The sequence below is a fragment of the Netta rufina genome (genome assembly GCF_964035555.1).
Source record: "Netta rufina genome assembly, chromosome: 2".
NCBI lineage: Eukaryota > Metazoa > Chordata > Aves > Anseriformes > Anatidae > Netta > Netta rufina.
Genome location: NC_140124.1, coordinates 28,694,320 through 28,718,295, shown reverse-complemented (window position 1 = coordinate 28,718,295; position 23,976 = coordinate 28,694,320). Strand labels below are relative to the sequence as shown.

Below are 23,976 nucleotides of genomic sequence, written 5' to 3'. Positions count from 1 at the left end.
CTACTAAATGGCCTCAGTGCTGGAGGTGCGGCAAGGCAGGTCACTGCTGCCAGCAGGAAGAACACAACCGGACTCTTCTGACGGCAGCAGTTTTACACAGTCAAGTAGATGGAAAGCAATATTTGCTAACTCGGTGTGGTACTTATAAATACAAGTCACTACATACAATCAAGATGTTATAGTTCATGGACATTGCAGTTTATATCTCATTGGGAGGATGTTTGCATACTAGCATTTTTAAAACCCCAACCTAGACAGCAGGTTCAGGACAGCAGACATCATCTATCTCACAGATTCTAGACTACAAAACATCAGCTGGAAGCAGGTAAAAATACTAACTATATAAACTATAACTATAACTATATAAAATATAACTATATAACTATAACTATATAAAAATACAAGAGGACAAAGGGACTTTAGAAACTATGAGAGCTAAATTCTTCCTTTCCAATTGAATATGCCAAATTTGGAGGAAAAGGAGTTTGCAGGGTTATAAATTGAGAATTAAGCCAGTCTTTCTGTTAAATCAGCAAAAGGTGAGCATCCGACACTAAAATTCAGAAGTTATTTTTCTTCCAAAGCCCATGCTATCTGCTTCAAATGTATTGCTGACAACCCTTATAACGAAGAGTGGTGCAAAAATACAGAGTACAACTGGAACAGTTCTTTACCAATGGATATTAGAAGCAAATATAAATTTCTCATGATAGATGACAGTTTTCTGTCACTGCAGCACTTCAGTGATAAGGCAGCTGTTTGTTTCCCAGGAAAAGGAGACCCTTGCTACATGGATCATTTTCATAGTGACAGCCTTGACAAGTTTGACATTTGCTTCATGAAGTATTCTGAAGCAGACATCAAGAAAATGCACCCTCTGGGACCACTGGCAAGCTGACAGTCGTACCTTTTAACGTGCATCTCCATTAATTCTTACTGTCAGACCCCACCGAATTCCTACAACAAAATCTCACCTGATCTGGTAACATTCAAAAAATGGGGGCTATGAATGAGCTAAGCATTGTGATGTAAATAAACATGCCATCGATTAGTTGGAAGCAGCTCCCCGCCCCGTTTTTTTCAGCGCAGAGCGACGTTGAACTGCTCGGTGGTTCCGCGGGAGCCCTTCACCGCTGCAGTGCAGGGCATGGTACTCTAGGTGGCAATGCAAGACTAGGAGAAATGTTTTGACACTCCCGCGCCTCTTAAGAAGCTACAGACAGCTGCTTGTTTATCACAAACTCTTTCCTTTAACTTGTACTGGTACAAGAACTTGAAGGCTTTTTGAAATGGTTGTCGGTGTTTTGTATTTTCTATTTCCTTTTTTTCTAATTCTGATCGTATAGAAAAATGTACAATTGCAAGAGTCCTTACAGCCAAATTTCATGTCACGCTTAGTACAGAAGTGGAATTTTATGCCAGATTTCCAATCCTCCATCTGTTTATCTCATTTTTAGAAGGCAACCATTCCACTGAGTGGTCCTTTTGGCTGACTGCCACTACAGTTGGGATGCTCTTCAGGGCAGGTGGTGCTTGAAACCAAACCATTGTTTTAAAAGTTCAGCTGGTTCTCCTTGAAGAAAGTACAGGAAAATGTTTCCTCTTTAACAACTCAAGTCTTTAAAGGTTTATGAACTTTACACAGTATCTATGAATGCTTAACTATTAAAAGCCTGAAATATCAAATATGAAATAGATGAAAAGCCACTTCAAAAGGATTTTACCGTGTCTGTATCTATAGGGACAAGCTTTCTTAATCTCCTCTTCAGACTCAGAATGCAAGCTTGTCTTTCATTCATGTCTTTCAAGTCTGACCCTATCCCTAAGAACCTTTCTAAAGCAAATTTGTCACTCAGTTATACCACTTATATCTGTGTATATGTAAATATACATATATATGGAAACCACAATAATATTTTCTACTTATATGACAGTATAATCATTATTGTTATGAATTATAAATTAAAGTTAAAAGTTCCACTATATATATACTCACAATACTACTAAAGAATAGTATTCTGTACCCTAGAAATGCATACTCTAATCAAAAAACGATGATTTTAAATATCTATGCCTATACTCCTTCCAAATTTACAGTACACATTTACCAAATTATAAGAATGAAAATTTCTTGATTCTAAGAAATAAAATGTCATTTTCTTACAACAGCTACATGAAAACAAAAGGTTCTCAGGCCAACAATGAGGAATTAACAGCTCTTTTAAACATTTTTATTTCTTAGTAGTGTACATAATAAATATACAAATAAAAGGCTGTTCTTTTGACTGATCAGTTGTTGGGGCTCTATGTGTATCTTGGGAGCTACTAAATTATATTTGAGGAGGTTTTTTCATACTTAACTATTTTCACAAATAAGTTCATTTATTCACACTTCTATCAAAAGGCCTGAATGTTGTTTGTTCCCAAAGTGACTAACAATAATAAACAAAGTATGCACAAATGAGTTACAGAGAAATGCTCCTGCAAACTACGGTTTAGAAATGCTGCCTACAGTTGAAAGCAGCTGAAAGATACTGCACTAAACATCAATGAAGTACACTTTTTTAACAGAAAGAGATAGTACTATTGTATGAAAGGAATAAATTTCTCTCTATAACAGAGAAAATCTAGACCCTAATGAAAATGTTTTAGGAAAAATGAGTACATTGCATGCTTCTGATCAAAATTAATTAGAGTTTTAATATTTTACATTTTCTCCATAATTCTTTAAATGGTGCATTTATTTCATAGTAATAAACATTCGGTTCATTAAGTAAAGTTCAAAATCTGTGTTACTCGCTACATTTAACAACCTTTGGCCTTCTTCTTCAGTATTTCTTGATTTAGGTTTCCAAAGCATTGAATAAGCAATTGACGAACACAATTAAATTTCATGACTCGGCATATTTAGGATTCTTATTTCATCTAAGACAAAGGGCAATTAATCTACCATTCTATACTGAATCTAACTTTAGTGAGCCATGATAGATACTGAAATGAACTTGGAGGCAATGCTTAATTAAATTACTGTAAAAAGCACAACCAAAGTTTTTTTTCTTTATGACAAAAGAAAATTAATATTCAATTTTTAAAAACTCTACTGCAGTATTATAAATTTAATAACTTGGGAATTAATGAAAACATTGCTATAATATGACAGCTAACAATTCAGAAACCTTTCTTTCTCCATTTTTTATATTTCATCAGAGCATTTCACCTGAATAAAGCCATGAAATTTTGTTCAGGCTCAAGGCAGAAAAGATGGAGTACTCAATGGATTTAATATGATAACATAGCAGTCTGAACAACAATGGAAATGCCTTTATTTTAGTAATCTAATTTCCAAAAAGTGATATAAGCAAATGCTGTGAAAATGCCTTCATATTTGTTATAATTACCACTTTCAATGATAATCCATGAAGTTGCAAATGATAAATCAAGGAAATGAAAAAAAGTTGGGGAAGTAGATGGAGGGATTAGCTTCAATAACAAATAAAACCTGTGCTACAGACAAAGAAATCAGAGATGGAAGAGGCTTTTACTTTACATTTTTAAACACAATTCCTTTTTTTAGGTCTCCCAAAACACGAAGTGACATTCAAACTTCTAGTTACATGAACACATTATTCCAGTTATTTTCTTTATTTGCAGTGTTATCAAACACTCAGTGGATTTCTAATATTATTATATTATTTTTGAAAGCACCGTCTTTACACAACAGTATTTAGATTTATAAAACAATTACTTGATAGGACCAATTCTGCATGGCAAAAGCAGAAAAATTGTTTCCTATTACTGTTCTTTTGGCTCCTATACATACGGTGTGTACTAACAAGGAACTGCACAGTTTAGCACAGTATCAAGCAAAAGGATTAAAATCAGAATTCAACAAAAACAACTTGACTGACTTCGCAATGACTTCAACATGCATTAAGTAAAATCCCCAAAAGAGCATCCTAGTCCAGAAATAGATCCACATCTTTACACTATCAACCCAGGTACAATCCTTTGTGGAAGACCTACACCTTCCCTATCATTCATTTAATCTAAATAAACACTAGCACTGCAGACCTACCCTAAAGTCAAAATCATTCCCTTATGAGATGTACAAGCATACCTCTATTTACACAGCGAGACCCAGACTTTAAGGCTATTGACCTTAACTTGGTTTTAACTTTGAGGCTATGGACCTTACATCAAGTTGGACAAGAAGTTTATGGCTTTGGAAATCAGGATTCAGTTGATTTGAAGGCAAAGGCAGACTTATAGATTTGTTTGTTGCTACATTTTTAACTTTATTTCTGTACTTAAGGGAGCACTTACTGTTCTTATCCTGTAAGAATGCCTGTACAGTCGTGTTTCATACAGTGGAGCATTTCAACTCCATGAAGCATCAAGGGTATGTTGGTAACAAACACACACTAAATTTTGAGTCATAACTGTAACACATAATATACTGATGTTTTAATAGTTTTAAGTTGATCGGCTTCTAAGTGAAAAAAAAAAAAAAATATGTGAAATAAATTCTCTTCAAATTCCTCTCTAAACTTTGAATTTCCAAGCAAGGTTCTGTACTGAGTCTGGATGGAATGGAGTTAGTTTTCCCCACAGCAACCCATTTAGTGCTGTGCTCTCCACCTTTAGGTAGAACAGGATTGGTATTGCATCAATGTTTTGGCTATAGATGAGCAGTGCTGTCACAGCATCAAGGCTGTTTCTCCAACCCCTCCCTCAAAGGCCAGTAGACTGGATGTGAGCAAGAGTTAGGGATGGAACATCACCAGGGTATCTGACCTAAACCAACCAGAACCAACCAGAAGGATACTGTATGAAGTCATGCTCAGCAATAAAAGCTGAAGTAAGGGAAGGAGAAAGGGAGGCTCTCATTGTGAAAATATTGGTCTAGAGAATATTTGTTGTCCCCTTTCACTTTCATCAGCCTTTTTTTTTTTTTTTTTTTACTTAAACTGCCTTTATTTCAACCCATGAGGTTTTCTTTTTTCATTGTATTTTCTTCCTTCTTTCTTCTGAGTAGGGAGAATGAGAAAGTGGCATGGTGGGATTGAACTGCCCTTCAGCTATTAAACCATGCAGGTTCTAAAAACAAGTGTTATATAATTCACTGGATATACTGAGAGATTTTTTGGTGATTTGTCAGAAGAGTGATGATGTTTCACTGCAGTTTTGTGAAGTCATAATCTGATGAAACTCTTTCAACTGGAAGTAATGCAATGACCAACCACTTAAGGTAATACCATAATCGAAATGAACCTTGAAAAATCTGCTCTGTGAGAGAACCTACCTCCAAACATGCTCTGAAATCATTACAAAAGTTTTTCGCTAGTGGTGTTTATATATACACATAGAGATATACATATAGATATAGATATATAGATATAGATGTATACATATACATATACATATAGATATATAAGTTTAATTGCTTTTCTGAAATTTAGAATCAAGTTAATTGACAAAGCTTACCTTGATCTAGGCAGTCACCATAAACAGGATCCCTTACAGGTTCATGGTGCATTTCCTTCTGATAAATCTTGAAGTTATTATTTTAGTATACGACATCAAAGCCAACTTGAGGCTTGACAACAGCTTGCTTCCTATCTCTCCCTGCCCTCCATCACATCACACATAACTTTGTCAGAAGACTGGGAGGAAAAAAAACTTTGATGTGATTCAATTACTGAAAAACTATATTCTAAAAGATTCCCAAAGATAGAGAAATTTGCCTATAAATAATTAGTGTTCTGAATATTTATGGTAGAAGAGCTCATTACAGAGCTTACATTATAAATCATTATCTATCTCCTTTTCCTTAAAATGTTGAAGTCACAATATCATTTGTTGAACCCCCTGAAATATATTAAACTTCATTCCTCAGAAGACTATTCACTCAGTTGTTTTTTTGTTTGTTTGTTTCCCATTCTGCCATTAGGTTATATCACGGTGCTTCCAAGACATAATATGCTTCACAACCATTAAGGTCCACAACATGCAAACACGTATACACACATCATTACATTCAACTCATCTGATCACTGAAATGAACAATACTATTTACTGTAGTTATGTATGAAATATACTGTAGAACAAGGCCCCTCTGGAATGGAATACTGAATTTAAATAGACCAAGCATGGCATTTAAATTATGGGTATTTAAGAAGAAGTTGAGGTGATTTTCAGAAGGCTATTTTTTCCTAAAATGCTCTTGCTTCCAGTCAGCTGCAACTGAAGGGTTCCAGCCAACACTTTACTTAAGGTCAGCAATATTCAGCAGTTACTGATCTATTCTTTATCTGTGTTAATTGTTCATATTACTTAGTTGTAACCTCAAAATAGGTTGTAAAAAATAAAAAATAAAAAAAAATGAAAACTCCAAAAGTGTGTAGCACTGCCACTCAAAGGAACATTTAAATTTAGAAACAAACATGCAACCATAGTACCTCAAATTCCAATGCAATTTAAAGATATGATTATAAAGAATATGACGACTATGAAGAAAATAAGCAAATGTTGTCTATTTTGATAGACAACAAATCAAGGACCTTGTTCTTCCTCTATGAATTGAAGTTTCCCTTTGTCTTTCAGTAATCTCCTTAACATAACATTAATTAATTGCAGCTGAAACTGCACCAAAGTATTTTTAATTCATTTAATTTCAGTGAAGCTTTCAAGATGTAAGTTCTCTAAAAACAAAGCTTGAAAAATTTTATTAGCTGTTGTTTCCCCTGTCATTCAAAACGCTTAAATTGATGCCATTTAAGACGTGGATGTAGAAAGCTCCCTAGCTCCTCCCAAGATTTTGCTGTTCAATTTGATAAACTGTATTACCTTGATTTAATAATTATTTAACCATAACATCCATTAATAATCCAAATCTTGTCTAAGTCATGCCACATATTGTACAAACACATCTGGAGAGTCTGATCTTGTAGAGTCTAAAATCAGCTATGAAATAAATGAAAGAAGGGAAGGATAAGAAGTAAAACATCATAAAAGCCAAGTTAATCAGGATAATGGGCATGTATCTCATGTTTTTTGTGCCAAGAACAGCTGATATATTAAGATTTATTAAAAAGTATATAATGTATACAAAATTTATATAAGCTATTACATATAGAAATATTTTATTTTTTTATAAAATAAATATACTGACTACAAGTAACATACACACAAAATCTGTCAGTTATTGCACGTATTTTAGCAAAACAGTACTGAGCCTAGAGGAATCAGTCTGTAAAGTGCTTTTCTGGGGGAAACAGTTCAGACTGTTGGCAAGACCAACTCCCTGTATGAAGCATGGTGTGTGGAAAAAAAGCTGAGATAACTTCTGTATGCTGTGGTGGAAAATGCCAAAGGAGGAGAGAAAGAAATGGAGGAATGCTTTGTAATAGGATTTATAATTTAAAGGAGGATCACTAACAGAAACCAGGATAAAGTTAATGCATGTGTCTATAATAAAGCAAGGTCCAAGATTCAGTAGAAGATCTCCTCAGCAAAAAACTCAACTCTGATGTTTGTCCCCCTGATATAAAATCTATTTGGCCTGGCAGAAAAAGGGTCGTGGAAACTGAACTCGCTGCTATGTTAAAGAACTTATTGGTAAAATATGAATACTAATTCTTGCAATGGCAGGATGGAGGTCTATGCATGAAAAGATTTATATAAGTGCTAAGTGCTGTTATTGTTATTACATTCAGAAAGTACAGAAGGCTTTAAAAGCACTAACTTTTCTAGTACAGAACATCACCTGTTCTTTCTGCAGCCAGCAAAGAAGACATAAAATGAATGTAGCTATTGCAAGAAACTGTCTGGTTCTAAATTCTGATGCATATTTTTTGTCTCTAGGAAAAGTAAACAACCGTTAATAGCAGGAATTTTATGATACAAAACACAGTAAAATATGCAGCAAGCTATAAAGTATGTGAAAAGCTGTTCTACTTTACATAAACTTGTTTTTCATAAGGAAGTTATTTAATTGGAAAGGTGCTTTGAGAGCAATCAGAAGGCAATGCATTAAAAAGGTGTCCAGTTTGGAATGATGAAAAGAGAATGGAGCCAATTTTTAAAACGTAATGAATAAGGAAGTAAGTACATAGTGGGTGCTAGAAAATCAGCCAATGAGATTGATATGTCTATTCCTCTTTTTTCAGAAGGACAAGTACCTGCTCTCCAAGGAGGACCATATTCTAGTATCATTTAAGTGGCAGTCAGTATCCTCCCTGTGAAAGATGCAGTGGTCAGCTTGAGTTATGTCATTTGACAATGATGTAACTCAATACCCTTTGACAATACCCTTTTATGTTTAGGTTGTCTTGTATAGGGTGATAATTTTTAAGGCTGTAGCCCAGGATTGCATCTTTGGGTACACCAAATTTTGGATATTTAGTTTCTGATTTAGGATTTTTAAAATACATCATTTATTTTCTGTCTTCTGCTTACATTTCAAACTGTGCTGTTTACTCAATGGGCAGCAGAATTTTCACATTCAACACTCCCTTCATCCAAGACCAGCAGTAATTCATTTGCCCTCTCAACATATCATTTTCATAAAATGTGAGTATTGCCTCTGTATATAACCAATTTTTCCTTTCTCCTTATTTCACTGAGAAAAATAAAAAGGAAAATTTTTCTTTCATATACTTAAAACATTAATTACAGGAAGAGAGTAATTGGTACTGCCTAAGAGGTTAAAGTACTTGCTCTGAACAGAGCTGTCACTAGTACAGTATTTATATTTATAAAGTGATTTCTGCATGAATAGGATTGTTCCAGGATGAAACAACATTTTTAATACTGTAAACAAACAAGAGATGAATGCATAAAATGAACTGTTTAACAGGGCTTTAGGTACCCCTTGTGCATTGTATTTGGAAATGAAGTCCTTAAACTCAGAAGCAGAGTGATTCTCTGTGGATTAGAAGGGAGCCTCACAGCCCTTTCAGTAACATCTTTTCATACAAAATTTGGCACTAACCCTCCATTTGCCTCAGCAAATGACTTCATGCTTTGTCCTTTTAATCCAATTTCCACCTTAATATAGTTTACAATGTAGTGAAAATACTGAAAGAAGATGCCTGAAAATGTATTGTGTTGGAAATCTGACCGAGGCAGTAATCCAATCAGTCAGTTCTTCATTAACTGAGAAGTTTAACCCACAGATAATCCACACAAACTACATTTCAAAACTAGCTATGACCAGATACAGTTATCACACAGAAATGACTCAAAAAGGCAGGTAATAGGCTAAGTCTGACAAAAAGAAAAGGAACAGGTACAACTGAAAGCCACAATAAGGACTGTAATCCTTATCACAGCTTGAACAGCTCAGGTCTGTACATTATTACAGCATTAGTTACTTCGCTGGTGCAGCCATTAAGTGTATAGGCTACCCTATTTAGGAATAACTTCCTTATTAACAGGTATTATCTCCTTTTTTTTTTTTTTTTTTTTTTTGTAGGCCAAAACATCCATGCATACCTTAAGCAGACACCCCACAGCATCCAGAATCCCATTCAGGAAAGCCTTATTCATACTTTACTGTTGTGGAAAACAGTAATTTTCTTGTAAGTAAACATTGCTACTTTTGCTTCATCTTTCTTAGACCAATTAACCATACGATATCCTGAAAATGACAGACAGATGTGGACTCCAACAGCTTACCACCTATCTGTGCTGGCAAAGAAGGGCTCCAAACCAGTATCACAGTGTCTCTCTTGCAGAAGCTCCATAGATCCACTGATGAATTAAAGGCAATATATCATCACTGTCAACACAGTGAGATTCAACACAGGTTAAATTAAAAATAAAACGCCAACAATCTTCAAGCAACTTAAATATGATGAAAACATACCACTAAGATATTACCATCCAAATATTCAGTTTCATGTATCTTTTAATCCTATTCAAACTAGTATCTCTTCATACATGTCTTTAATTCATGCTTTCAGTAGAAGCAGGAGACTGAAAACTGTACCTACCCAAAGCAAAAGCATATTCAATAGTTTAATGGATTACAGTCCTGCAAATCAGAATCTGCAGAAAGCACAAAGCAAGTGAATTGAGTGCTGGAGCTTACCAGAGTTCATTGCAACAATCTTAACTGTAGCACTCCTACTTCCCTTCACAGTGGGAAAACATGACAAATAAAAGCCAAGAGTAGATAATTCATATTAATTCTAGCGTATGGGGGTGCATGCTAAATTCTCAATGGCTATGACTGGCAAAAAAGAATTGTGGAGTATTTTGTACCATTTGTGAAGTGTTTTCTGAGTGTATCTTCTTTTGCATAGCCAAACTTGTCAGTTTTACACACTTCTCCATAGAAAGCTAAATTGTTTCTTAATAATTTACACAATTTCTCACAAGATATAAGGGTTTTGTTTATATAGAATATTTCAAAGTTAAGGTGTGAGAAGCACAAAGTGTGCAGGAAGGAGGAGGAAAGAAAATGGAAAATACATTTCCTGGCATTATTTGCCCACACTGGCTCTCAACAATAAACTATCACTGTTGCTTAGTGAAAAGGATTTGCATTCTCGGTCTATGTAAAAATACAGGATATGTCTGTGATTCTCATTTTCTTCTTGTTTCTCTGAGTGATTGAAGCAAGGGCTAAGACTTTTTCTTTCTTTTTTTTTTTTCTTTTTTTTTCTGTACAGTTTAATTAAATGCAACACAGCCCTCTCCTATGCCTTGGTTAAAGTCCCAAATATATATATATATATATATATATATATATATATATATATATATATATATATATATCATTTTCAAGGTCTTATCCATTCATTCAAAGAGTAAAAGAGAGTTCTCTCCATGCTTGTTTGGTTGTTTTGAGCTGATAGCTTCAGACAAAAGCAGGTGACTATAATATGTCTGAAGGCTTCAGTACCACCCCCTCACAAGCCATTTTTTTACTGCCTTTGCAACATGTGCAGAGCTTTGGAAAATGCTGCACCATTTTCAGGCTTGTTTCCTTCCAGCTTTCACAGTTTACTTCAAAAAAATCTAATCTTTTTAAATAGAAAAGTTTCTGAAGATCCTTAAGATAACTCTGAAAATCTTGACCTTTCCTGTAGGCACAGTTCTTCTTTCTTTGCTGCTGTCCCGCTTCCTTTCTTAAAAGAACGTCTCTTGGTACAAGGACAAGGTAGAACTAATGGCTTACCATGTATAGATAAATCCAGGTGGACAACTAAGGAGATTTTTCCAGAGAGGAAATACCTGGCAGATGGTTTTCTTTTTAAAAAACAAACAAGTTTTTTTGTTGTTTGTTTGTTTTTTTCATTGAATCTGATATTTAAGAGATTTGGAAAGCAAAATAGCACTGAAATCAGGGAGCAAAACTGAAGTAGGTATCATTCACATTCTCTGAAGAAATGAAAAATATGTTTGGGGACTATTGCAATGTGTTCTAACGAGAAAAAGAGCACCTTTGGTGTCCAAATGTAATGGTTGACATAGGCATTGAATATTTCAATGATTAATGCTATTTTAAACTGATTCATCCACTATAAAAGCCTTTTAAACCAGGAGTCCTGTTTTTTGTTAGGGAATGTATGAAGTGATATTTATCCTCAGATTTATTTTGTTCAGCAACGTACTTTATCCACCTCACCGGGAATGAATGAGAGTCTGAAAATTAAACATTTCAGATGAAAGGATACAACACAGAAATTAATTTTCCAACTATGCTTTCAGCTTTTTTGTTTGCTTTAAAACACAGTCCACCTGTCTATTCTGTAGCCTATAACAGCAGTTGCCAGCTTTCAGTCCTTATTCTCTCCTTTGGGAAGAAAATTTATCCATGACTAAATCACTAATCCTTGCTTAGCAGCATCTAATCACTGCTCATCTTAGTTGTTTTGTTTTTATTCTTATTTTTATTCTGTACCTTGAAAATTAAGCTTCAAGTCTTTTCACGCAAAAGGGATTGCTGAAAACTGAAAAATTTTAGTGGGGTTGGGATGAGGTGAAGCAGAGAACTCAAGTTTCATTGTACTGGTCCACTTGCTGGTAAGCTGTTATGCCAACTGTTGCCCCTAAATCCCTTTTGGACACAGAGAGAGATTCTTAACATCACTTTCATAAGACAAATTTCTCATTATTTTAGAACTCCCATAATAATAATAATATTTCATCACTCTGAAAAAAAAAAAAAAAAGAAAAAAAAAAAAGTTTAGATTCTAACCTGTGGCAACAGAAGCCTTTGTTCAACTGTTACAGATTTTCTGAGGCATACAGCAGGTTTTGATCATACTTAAAACAACTGAGATAACTTTCGTAACTAACTTCTACAGATAAACCCACCCTGCTTTCACCACACTAGCTATGTATCCCCCACTATTCCAAAAATGTTAAATGCATAACTGAATTTCCTTTTTTCGAGGTGTATGGTTTCATAACCCATGGCAGGAAAGGATAAGAAGAGTCAATTGACAACAATATGTTACGCCTGTCCAAACATTTGAAATGCCATATCTCTTCAGTAGCTTGGCTTATACATCATTCTTTTGCTTTCTACATTAGTGTTTATGAACCAGTCATCTATCAAACCCTGCAAAATCAAAGAGTAGGTATTCTGGAGGCAACACTTTTTTTTTCATACTTTCAGAAAGGCACACTCAAACATATGTGGTCTAACAGCAATTAACACTTCAGAGAGCACATTGTTTCTTTGGGCTTGAAATACCACTTTCAAACACAAGATTGGCGGACTTGCTGAAATTGCTAAGCCACACATTTCAGCTTTCTAGAACACATGAAAAGACTGCATTTCTGTCCAATGGTAGGCTTTCTTAATGAAGTTTTTTGGTGTGAGAAGATGTGAAGCAAGCTCCTTACAGAGCATTGTAAGATGTGAATTCTAATATAAAAACTATCATTAATTCTCTAATGCTAAACTAGCATCAATTTTCTAATAAATAAGCTACCATTAATGCAGTAAATATAAATCAGGAACTTCTAAAGTTACAATACTCTGGAAAAAAATGGCTACGCCATCTTGTCAATGTGCTACACTTGTATTAAAAAGTGAACTATAACCACAATTCATATATGTTAACTGCAGAAACAGAAAAGAAGAAAAAAGAAAAGAAAAAAAGAAAAAAAGAAAAAAAGAAAAAAAAAAACAGAGACCACACTGTGTATGGAATAGTGCATCTGAAAAGCATTTGTTTTTGACACTATTGCTTGGCTTCACCTCTTCTTGGCTTCACCTCTCCATCCTAACATTAGCAGGTTAAATTTTGCCATAAAGGAATAAGGGAACTGCATGGAGGAACAATTATTTTCTTTTGCCTCCAATGAAATTTTTTAGTGCTGGATGATGTGAAGCAAGCTCCTCAGAGGTCAGCACCAGTCATTCAGAATCTACAGGATTATACAATCCTAGAGTTTTCTCGCTTCAGAAGTGTAATGGTTTGTTTGAAAAGTATTAAGAGAGCAGCAGTCAGTGTGCCTGATTAACCTGCCATGAAGGCATCATACTTGTTGTACAACATAAGTTGGGCCCCATGGTTCAGAAGGGGATGAAGACAAACAAGTATTTCTTCATACCTCCATTTGAAAGCTCAAATAATTGACATGTAATGAAATCAATTCATCTAATGTACCCATATTCTTGGAACAGAGCATACCGACTCTTTACCAGAGCAAGAAAAGCCTCTGCTATATGAATCCATACACACTGGTAGGCCAATACAATTTTTTGTCTGACAAACTTGCCTCACATTATAACAGCAGACAATCCTTTGTAAAGATGAGTTGTGGATAATAATACATTAGAATGCATCTTCATAGTGAAATACACATAGTAGCCTAAAGTGAAGAGACACAAGTGCCTGACTTCCAGCAGGTATGAGCTCATGGTTCAGTTTAGACATCCTCATATAGTATCTTCCTAATACTAAACCAGAAATTGATATTTTAAAGGAAAGAATGATGAGCTAATGTGAAAAAAAGGTGTTAGAATGCATTTAATTGTATGCAAGTGACTAAAAGCTCTAAGTAGTTCTTCAGAAGCATAACCATATAGATGCAGACAGATTTATTTTTTATTTTTTGGTAATTAAAGGCTGAGTTTTATTATTCTGAAGTGTTTGTAGTGCATCTAGTTAAGATGTATTTTCAACATCTGATTTCTTCTTTTAGACTAGAGCAAAACTGAGAGGGAATGAAAAATTACTCTAAAAAAAGTTTACATTCTCACTTAGAATAGTTGGTGGAAAACAGACCAATTCATCTGACTTCCTGCCTTTATTACTATTAATTTACTCAGATTCTTCAAAAGAAAAGAGGACCTGGTGAATTTGCAAGACAACGCCAAGTATCAGTGGTTGTGTGCTGTCCAGACAATGGCAATCTCTCCATTGTTATGCTATTTATAAATGAAATGTGTAGAATCTATAGAGACAAATGCTGTTGATACTATTACTTTTCTCTGATAACCAGTAAAAGCTACGAGTTATAGAAGGTTCTCAGCCTGCCTGTAGGTAGCTTTTTGGGTTGAACTATGGCATTATTTAGGAGGCTGCTTGAGAAGACTGACAAAAATCCAGTGTACATAAACAACATGATCTTGAAAAAAGATGCCTAAAAATCTGAATGAAATGTGAAAAGTGCTAACCAATTCATTTCTTTGTTTAACACAGAAAAGCCATCAATTTAAACTGCCATGACTTGGAATCATCTTACCTGTTTGAGCTCTCATAGTGAGATGATTTACTTACACAAGGTGCACTTAGTGGACAGCCCTATCTTGCATGTTGATTTTAGGGTGAGATGGTGCAACATTAAAACAAGGACAAGATGGTAAACAAATGGAGTCACCCATAGCACTTTGTTACTACAGAGTGGCCACCTAAGAGTAAATTCCACTTGGTCTGTAAATAATAATAATAATCACAAATTCAGAGCTGGTAGGAACTGAAAATATTTACAGAAGGACTTAAAATTGAAATTACAAGTATCTTTCAAGCTACTGATCATGCACTATTAAACAAGTTTTATTGCTTTATCATAGCAATTAATTTTTGTTTCACATTAATGACATTCTTATCATGCCTAAGTTGCTAATGGAATTTGACAACAGCAAATACCGTAAGATCATTTAGCTTATTCATGTCACTGGCAGGGATGAATACATATCTTTACATTATTGATTTTCCTAATATACTAATCACTTCTAAAATGAATGACTGTCTCTATGTGTTTTAGTCATTGCAAAGAAGGGTTCATTTGCACATTGTCTTTTTAATATCTGATTTTTTTAAAGAAGCCAATAATCAAATTTCTAAACAGCAGTTCTAAACATAAACTTTAGGTATACACCATACATCTTAATATATGCTTCTTTATAAATATATGACCTTACTAAACCTTCTAGCTTGTTTCATCACCAGTCTGATCTGATATTAATGAGTGATTAAATTTATTGTAGGGAAAAAGGTACAGTTCAAAGTAAAATTCTCATGTTCATCAGAAACACCAAGACTTCATTTTGGCTTTCCACTTATTTGAGAAAAGCTGTTCCAGCCTGTTGCCTTAGGTCTTCTGAGTACTTTTTCTGGACTGTCTTCAGAAAAAGAAGTGTTTCTTCTGTCCAACTGCCTATGAGAGCAGCTCTCTCAGCAGACCTGCACTCTCCGGCTGCAGCTGGAACTACCAAGCATGTGGAAGCTGCAGGGCTGGCTGTAAATGTGGGAGGTGCTGGTGCTGCAGCCTAGGGCTTCAGGAAGGAGAACTGACACAGAAAGTAAGAGACTTAAGGACACTGCATCGCCCATGGAAATGGGTACATTTCTCCCTTTGTCAAAGAAAGGCTGTATATGGCCCTTAAACTACTTCAGATCATATATATATACACACATATATATATATTTAATAATAAAAGGACAATTATGAATTCTACAAAACAAATGTAAAGTTTCATCACCTACACCTTTTCTCTTGTGTTATTACTTCATTACAAGCAGTACTAACACTTCCTTCTATTTTTCTCATTAAAGAAACTGGATGCAGAGCTGAAAAAGTTGAAAGATACTGAACAATAGTATTTGTGTAATTACAAACATATTTTCAGTTCTAATTATGTTTTTATTATCCTAATTACTTTGCTACTTACATATTTAAGCACAATTATATCCTGTGATATGCACCTCTATTACATTTACTATTAAGGCCAATTTTATTCAAATATACTAATTGCAGGGTGTTTTTTTTTTCAAATTTTTTCAAAGGTACACATAGAATGTGTACCTTTAGACTGATACTAAATAAGCATCAATTTTATTGTTATTCCAAGTAAAGTATTTGCACAATTAGTATGAAGTTCAGTGCAAGATTGTTTTAAGTTTCACTTGACCTTCACTTTTTTAAAAAAAAAAAAAAATTTTGTATTCATACAAACATTCCTGCTGAAGATGGGGTTAAAACTGTCACAAGCATTTTAATAAAATACCGAAGACCTTCTTTAATTTATGGCAGATATATTTTCAAGAAGGAAAATGCTGATATTATCTTGGTTATAAGCTTACTGCTGAAATGATTTAGATATTCTTTTCCTTTCACACAGTATCAGTATAAAGTCTTTCTTTGCAGGCAATGAATTATAGTTGACACTTCAAACCTATTCTATCAGTATCTCCTAGTTCAGAAAAATGAGAAAACATAAATATTTATTCTATATATACGGAAGAGACACAAGACTCTGATAAAAATGATCCATTATGGATTGATGAATAATTGTTACATGTGTCACACTTAGAACAGGAAAGGGCAAAAAAAAATTTGCCACTTTTTAATATGAGGATTTGAGGTTATTGTGTAAATAAAAACGCAGTCCTTTTATCACATTGAGCTGATAAGCCCTGTGATTTCTGATGGAATGCACTTCATAACTACATGGAAGATGAAGCTTCCTGTTGCAGACTCTTGGTCCAATTTGTCTATTAATAACATGCTTTAACAGTGCAAAAATATTTATGCAAACAGCTTTCCATTTCCCCAGCTTATATGTGCAATACTTCCCTAGCTTAAGTTCAGCAATTAATATGACTAGGAATTCATTTGTTCCATGAAACTATCTGTTCAGTGTCTTTAATCTTGTTCCTATTACTAATATAAGCTGTTATATTATGCAAAGAAGTAAAGACTATTATAAACTGCTAAATACTAGTCTATGAAAACTATCCAAGTGTTACTATAAATTTTCCTGTTGGATGGGATGGGGTCAGTATGGAAAAAAATATAATATTTCCAAATTTTTGAAATAATATTATCAGTCTTACTATCAGTCTTTCCTTCTGAAAAGGCAGCAAACAAGCAAGCAAACAAAAACATTATGTGCAAGCCAGTAATCAGAATTAAAACAACTTGTTTTTGTTTGTTTTGTTTTTTAATTATTATTATTATTCACAAAGTCTGTTTTTATGCTAGAAATTGAAGATCTCTGAGACAAAGAACATTCTTTTTTGATTGAGTGTTTTTAACTGTACAGCCTTTAATATAAAACCTAAATACATTCATAATATAAATCATGAAGTTAAAAAAAAAATAAAAATAAAAATGACCAGCTTAAGGTATCATATGTAAATGCACAGAATTATTTACTAATTAGTGTTATGGGAGCATCACAGAATGCAATGTGATTTCTTGATGGCTTTCTCTTTATTAAATTAAAATTAAAATACATATAGATTAAGTGAAAATAAGGTAGAGTTAGTTCAGTAAATAAAAATCAGGAACTTCTAAATTTACAATACTCTGGAAAAAATGGCTGAGCCATCTTGTGAATGTGCTACACTTATATTGAAAGCCACAATTCATATATGCTAACTTAGCAGAAAAAAAAAAGACAGAGAACACACCAGATATGCAATAGTACATCTGAAAAGTATTAACTTTTGACATTATTGCTTGGCTTCATTTCTCCATCATTGACAGGTTAACTTTTGGCATAAAGAAATAAGGAGCTACACTGAAGAAAACAACCGTTTTCTAGCCCAGTTTCTTGTCTCGTTCAGTGGCCACAGGCAGACATAGAGAAAACTGCAAGATGAAGGCAAGAACAAATTAAATCTATCCCTACTAATTTCCTAAATTAAATGTTATTTCTAACTACAATAATCTTTATCTCAATAATTTTGAGATAAAGCAATTTCACTCAACTTACTTAGTATTATAGAAGGAATTTAGAAAATGTAGACTTTAGGAATAATTCTATTATTTTAACACTACAAATTCTTCCACTTTTCCATCACAGATGAAATAAATCAAATAAAAGTTTGTTTTAAAATTTTGTCTTTGTGTTCAGTGTTTCTACATGACATTTTGAAGGAGGAATGGAGGGATAAAACGAATTTCTCTCTATGGTATACAGAGAGATTTTTCAGCACTTCATATTAGTGGTGAAGAAAAGTTCCCTCTACTCAACCTTTCTTATAGAAACTAGGATTGGGTTTGTTTTTTGCAGTTTTGCATGCTTCCTCTTTTTGAATAACTTGGTGCCTCTGCAGATACTGAAAGGTTTCTCAAATAATATGAGTTTAAAATTGGGTTATTTTTACTCTGCTGCTTATCTGGCTAAAATATGAACAATGGTGACTTCTGGATTATCTACAGGTTCTGAATGACACTGCATCTTTTTTTCCTCTATTGCCACTTCAAATACCACTCTTTCAAACAGAAAGAAACTGCTAAAAAAAAAAAAAAAAAAAAAAAAAAAAAAACATTTTGCAGAAACCAACATCTAAAATTCTGCACAACATTCAAACACAAAAAATTATATTTTATGTGTGACTCCATTTTTAAATTCTGACTTACTGAGATCTTTTTTCCAGAGCTACTTAAAAAAATAAAGACTGTCAGGAAATGACAGTAAAAATAAATATCTAAAATGCAGAAAAAAATCTCTGCTCCTTTTTTTACACTTCTTACTTTTTCATATCTTGTCGCTTTATTTGGGTATCATACCTCCCAGACTTAAAGCTACATTAGAACAAAGAAGCTCTTATTCTTGACGTTATGTTTAATTTTCTACACTTCTCTAAGAAGTTACTTTCTAAAGGCCTATCTTTATCCTCCTAAATTATGGATATTTATCTTCATAATGTCTACCCCGTGTGAGCAATATCAGATTAATTGAGTTTACCTACATGCAAAAAAGTCTACTGAAAATTTAGAGAAAACTGAAGTACAGTTGAAGGTTTGGAAAACATACATTAAGGTAGAAGACAACTAAGTCACAGTCTGTAAATACTTCTACAGGAAAATGAAAATCCCAAACAAATGAGCCTTTGATTTAGCTGACAAAGGTTTACAACTGATAGAGGCTTAATTTAGACTAGAAATCAAACTAATATTTATCACTGCAAGTCTCTCTGTTTCATTTGAAATATTTTAAATTAATATGAATACTTTTTTTTTTTTTTTTCCCCAAAATCTGTTCTTATTCACACCAAATTTAGAAAAGAAGCACTCTGGCACATGCTACATAATAAATTAGACTGGCTGGTGGTAATGACCTCTCCTGGCCTTCTATTCTATGAATCTTAGACGACAAACCCTGGCTACTGACTAACAAAATTGACATTACTATTAAACACATTTAAGATGACAACAACAACTAAACAATACAGGAAACATTTCTATTATCATTCACATGTACAAATTAAATTAACACTGATTGCTCAATTTGGAATTTCTGATGTAAACCACTCTCAGGGGTGAATCATTAATTAGAACACACTACTTAAATTGACTCTTTTCAGAGGTGATGCTCCATTTAAGGTCCTAGAACACAGTATCTTACACCTTGTTGAGCTCAACCCAACAGTGAAAATGTGAAAATCTTACAAGCAGCAATTGATCCTGACTTACAGAAATAAGAGAAAGTCTTTCTCACTAAATACATCATGAAGCAGTAACTCTTAATTTTATTCAGTCTCCCAAACAACCCATATATGAAAAGCCTACTGTTGTGGGGTAAACTGAAAGAAAAGCTCTAAAACAGCCTTTGAATGGATAAATACAAAAGAACTATAAATAAAATAAAGCCAGAAACAGTAACTGATACTTCGTGTTATTTCATTAGTTCTTCTAGAGTACATAAACTACAACCCAACTTCCCTTTCAGCGCCAGTGTGGGTTTGCACTGGTGTACATGGATGGAAGACTTGCTCTGCTGGCCACTGAACTGGAGATCATCTCCAGACCCCCATCTTAGCCCTCAACAAAATGCATTTCCTGGGTAAAAACCCAATTTGGGTGCTCTGAAATCCCTTCTGCCAGCATTTTTCTCAGTGGACACTGGCATGCTCTACAGAGTTTTAGGAAAGTAATTTTAGCCAACTGAGTTGTGCAGTAGGCATACCTCCAATTCTTTTGTGTATATGGAGATTGCAGAATATTACAAAAACAATGCCCTATGGGAGTAAACAGAGGTATCTTTATTGGAAGAATTTTTGTGCTGACTTCTGCTGCCCACTATCTTCTTTCCTGTGCTGACTACAATCAATTTAAACAACAATATTACCAGAGTTAAAAAAAAAAATAATAATAATCAGGACTTGATAATGGAAAACTAATTTCTCAAAGATACTACTCATATTCAAAGTCTCTCTGAATTTAACTGTATTTTCACTAACATTTTCACTGTTTTAAATAAAACAAAGACCATAAGTACAGCATAGAATATGTAGTTCTGTGTATTCCAGGTGATCCAGAGGTTTATGGAAACTAAGATGGCTGAGTATTCACTTAAAAAATATAAAAGATTAACTGTAGGAAAACTGTTCAAATAAGAAGGATTCAGTAGGTCAATGAGGGCCATGAAAGATAATGGCGTGTGCTAATCCACTTCAGAATCTTCAGAAAATAGTCATGTGTTGTTAAAATAACATACATTTAGCTTTAATTTGCTGTTAATTAGGGTAGATAAATTAAAGTATATATGGGTATCACAAAAATACATATTAATAGCAAAAAGAACTATTCTAATAGATAACACACATCACTGATTCTGGTGTCCTAAAATATGTAGGTAATATGAACTCTTAAGTGTCTGCTAAAAATTCTTCTTAACAGTGAGAGTAATTTAAAGAAACAACACTTTGATGAAGCACCATTGCAACACAATTGGGACTGTACTGCAGTTCAGAGATAACCCTGAAACAACTGGGTAGGGAAAAATCTATATAACGTACGTTATTAATGACTTCTGAGTGACCTCTGCTTATCTTCACTACCATAAAGAAGACATTGAAATTTTCAACTGTGCTCAAGCTTCATTATTCAAAATCTCGACTATAATAACTTGAGTATTCTAATGATATTTTCAACCTGTCATATTAAAATAAAGAAGAAAATTTCTGAGATTATATATGATCTAGAAAAATGATCACTGCTTTGTTTATATAGCGCTATGTGAAATCTTATGTTTACACTGCATACAATGATCAGAGAATGTATTTGTTTAATTTTTCATTCAAATATTACAGATAAGAGAGAAGATAGCAAATCATTCAGAAAAGAAAGAAAGAAAAAGAGAGAGAGAGAGAAAGAAAAACGAAAAAGGGAAGAAAGAAGGGAAGGAGGGAGGGAGGGAGGGCAGGCTAAGGATGTGTACACTAGATATTGAAAAAGGAGTTATAAATTTACTTCCCTCCAGGAAGGAATTTCAATTGTACATCACACATACCACTCAGCAAATGACAACAGTAACTTACGTGACCAGGTATCATGCCATTCCATGAACATCTCAAAACATCCAGTCACAGCTGGACAGATAGCACACATAGGTACACTCAAGCCCACTGACACCAGTACAGCTAGCAAAATATACAGCCTCTGGGTACAGACCTTCATCTTGTACAACTTGCTGCTATTTTCTAGTTAAAATTTCTTAGTTGAACATTTCTTAGTTAAAATCTTACTTGGAGTTTGCTTAATTTTAATTTTTCATTACATTTCCCACTATCTTCCCCTAGCCAAAAAATATATTTTATGATTTATGTAGTTTAAGCTGAAATTAAAACTGTTCTTCCTTCCTTCCTTTCTTCCTTCTTTCCTTCCTTTTCCTTTCTTTTTTTTTTTTTTTTTTTATTTCTTCTTAAAATATAGCCGATTGATTAACATAATACAACACTTTTACAGTGACAAAATATAACATGTAAACTTCAAACTTAATTTACAAAAAATGAAACAATTTTTTGTGGACAATGTGTTAAGTAAAAACAATGTTTTAAATATACAATGTCTGTAATTTGTTTGTTTGTTTCCTATCCATTTTAAAGAGTATTTCAGGTAGTTTCTCAAATAAAAAAGAAGCTAGTATAATTCAATGAAAGTTAGTGGGTGTTTTTTTTGTTTGTTTGTTTGTTTTGTCTTTTTTTTTTTTTCTCTCTTTGAAGGAATCTATTTCCAACTCATCTGTATTCAGAATATGAATATAAATTTGTACACAAGTAATTCTAAATGCCATTGGCTTTCCACTTTTAATGCTGTTATTTTTCCAAAGAATGTATCCACAGATCAATGACCCTTTCATACTATCTGAAAATGCCAAAGAATAACACTTCAGGGATAATACTGTTTTCACTTGACTTAAATAGTCATTTTTAAAACGGAAAGTAAGCATGACATCCTAAAATTACTAAGGATGCCATCCAGAGTATTTATACATCAGGGGAAACGATGACATGGAAATAGAATTAGATAACTAATAATTATTCACACACTAATTTCAAACTAAAGACATGTTAAAATGAATGAATCTCACAGATTATCGAACTGCTTATTTAGCAGCATATATTGTTACATTTTTTGCATATTTCATCATTTTTCTGTTACTTTTTATTAATTACGGCTACTCTGAATTGATGATCTCCAATGTACACATCAGTATGTATCAAGACTGATGAATGCATCCTGGATGTTCAAGTCACGTGGAGGGTCTGCCCATATGCAAGACTCTTGCTGTACCCCTGCATGTTTTCCTGAAGCAAACTTGCAGACACACTTTACAAAACAAGTAGAGCTGACAGAAAATTCCAGGAGTCTTTCTCCTTTACCTCATCACCATCAGAAAGACTTTCTTATGGTGACCTGCAGATATGCACTTTTGCCTAGGTACTGCTTGCTGCTATGTGGTTTCTTTCAGTCCTTCCCCCTTTTCCCTCCCCCAGAGGAAAGTCTGATAGCGGATTATCTAATTTATCTAACTTCTATAGTGCGCTTTTCTCTATAGTCCATATGTAGAGAGTGCTGTAAGTTTCTGAATTCAATTATTTTGGTACTGGAAAAAAAAAAAAAAAGTTATTTTTTAAATTTCTAGCATGGATTCTTTATTGCTTTTAGAAATATGTCTGACTGTCAGGCAATAAAAGAGAATACTGCAGGGATTCTTAGCTTTTGACATTTTTAATTGCTTCTGCTTTGGTTATTACACAATAGATAGTTTCATCATATAAATATAATGTATCTTTGCAAAATCCTTTAAAATATTACTTTAAACCAATGAATGCCATTTTCTATTTGCCTTTAATTTCCTCTCAATAGTAAGTTCATCAGAGTGTAACAATTAATTAACTTAATTAAGCTAACTTAATTATGTTCTTTCATAGGTCAATATGTAGAGCTACTCAGATTAACAGCAGAGCTTGTAAAGTTAATCTTCTTGTATAATGCAAATGATGCCAAGTCATGTATTAAATACCTTCCTGAGTAACAGATGATACAGGACTAAATGTACTTTAAAGAAGGGCAGAGACTGTGAAAAGGTTAAATAAAGAAAAATATCTTGGATTTGTGGAAATTTTAAACAGACCTAATTCATTTTTTAAGTTAATAATCTTTTTCCAAGAGGAGGCCTCATTCTATAAAGACATTTACAGCTTAAATATACATACATAAAAAATTGACTTCAAAAGCAGAACTGTGTGACAACATTTTCCAGCCATC

At 33.7% G+C, this 23,976-nt stretch overlaps 1 protein-coding gene across 2 annotated transcripts in view; it reads right to left on the bottom strand.

The window, feature by feature from the left end:
* The window catches only part of PHF14 (PHD finger protein 14), a gene marked incomplete at its 3' end in the record, with an annotated part of 165,152 nt that overhangs the window by 7,499 nt on the left and 133,677 nt on the right, over positions 1 to 23,976 (bottom strand). The window contains exon 20 of one of the 2 annotated variants that reach the window (XM_084282778.1): positions 18,011 to 18,066. The exons of the other annotated variant lie outside the window; for it this stretch is intronic. Of the gene's footprint in view, positions 1 to 18,010; positions 18,067 to 23,976 lie in introns of those variants that run through there. 2 annotated transcript variants of the gene reach the window in all.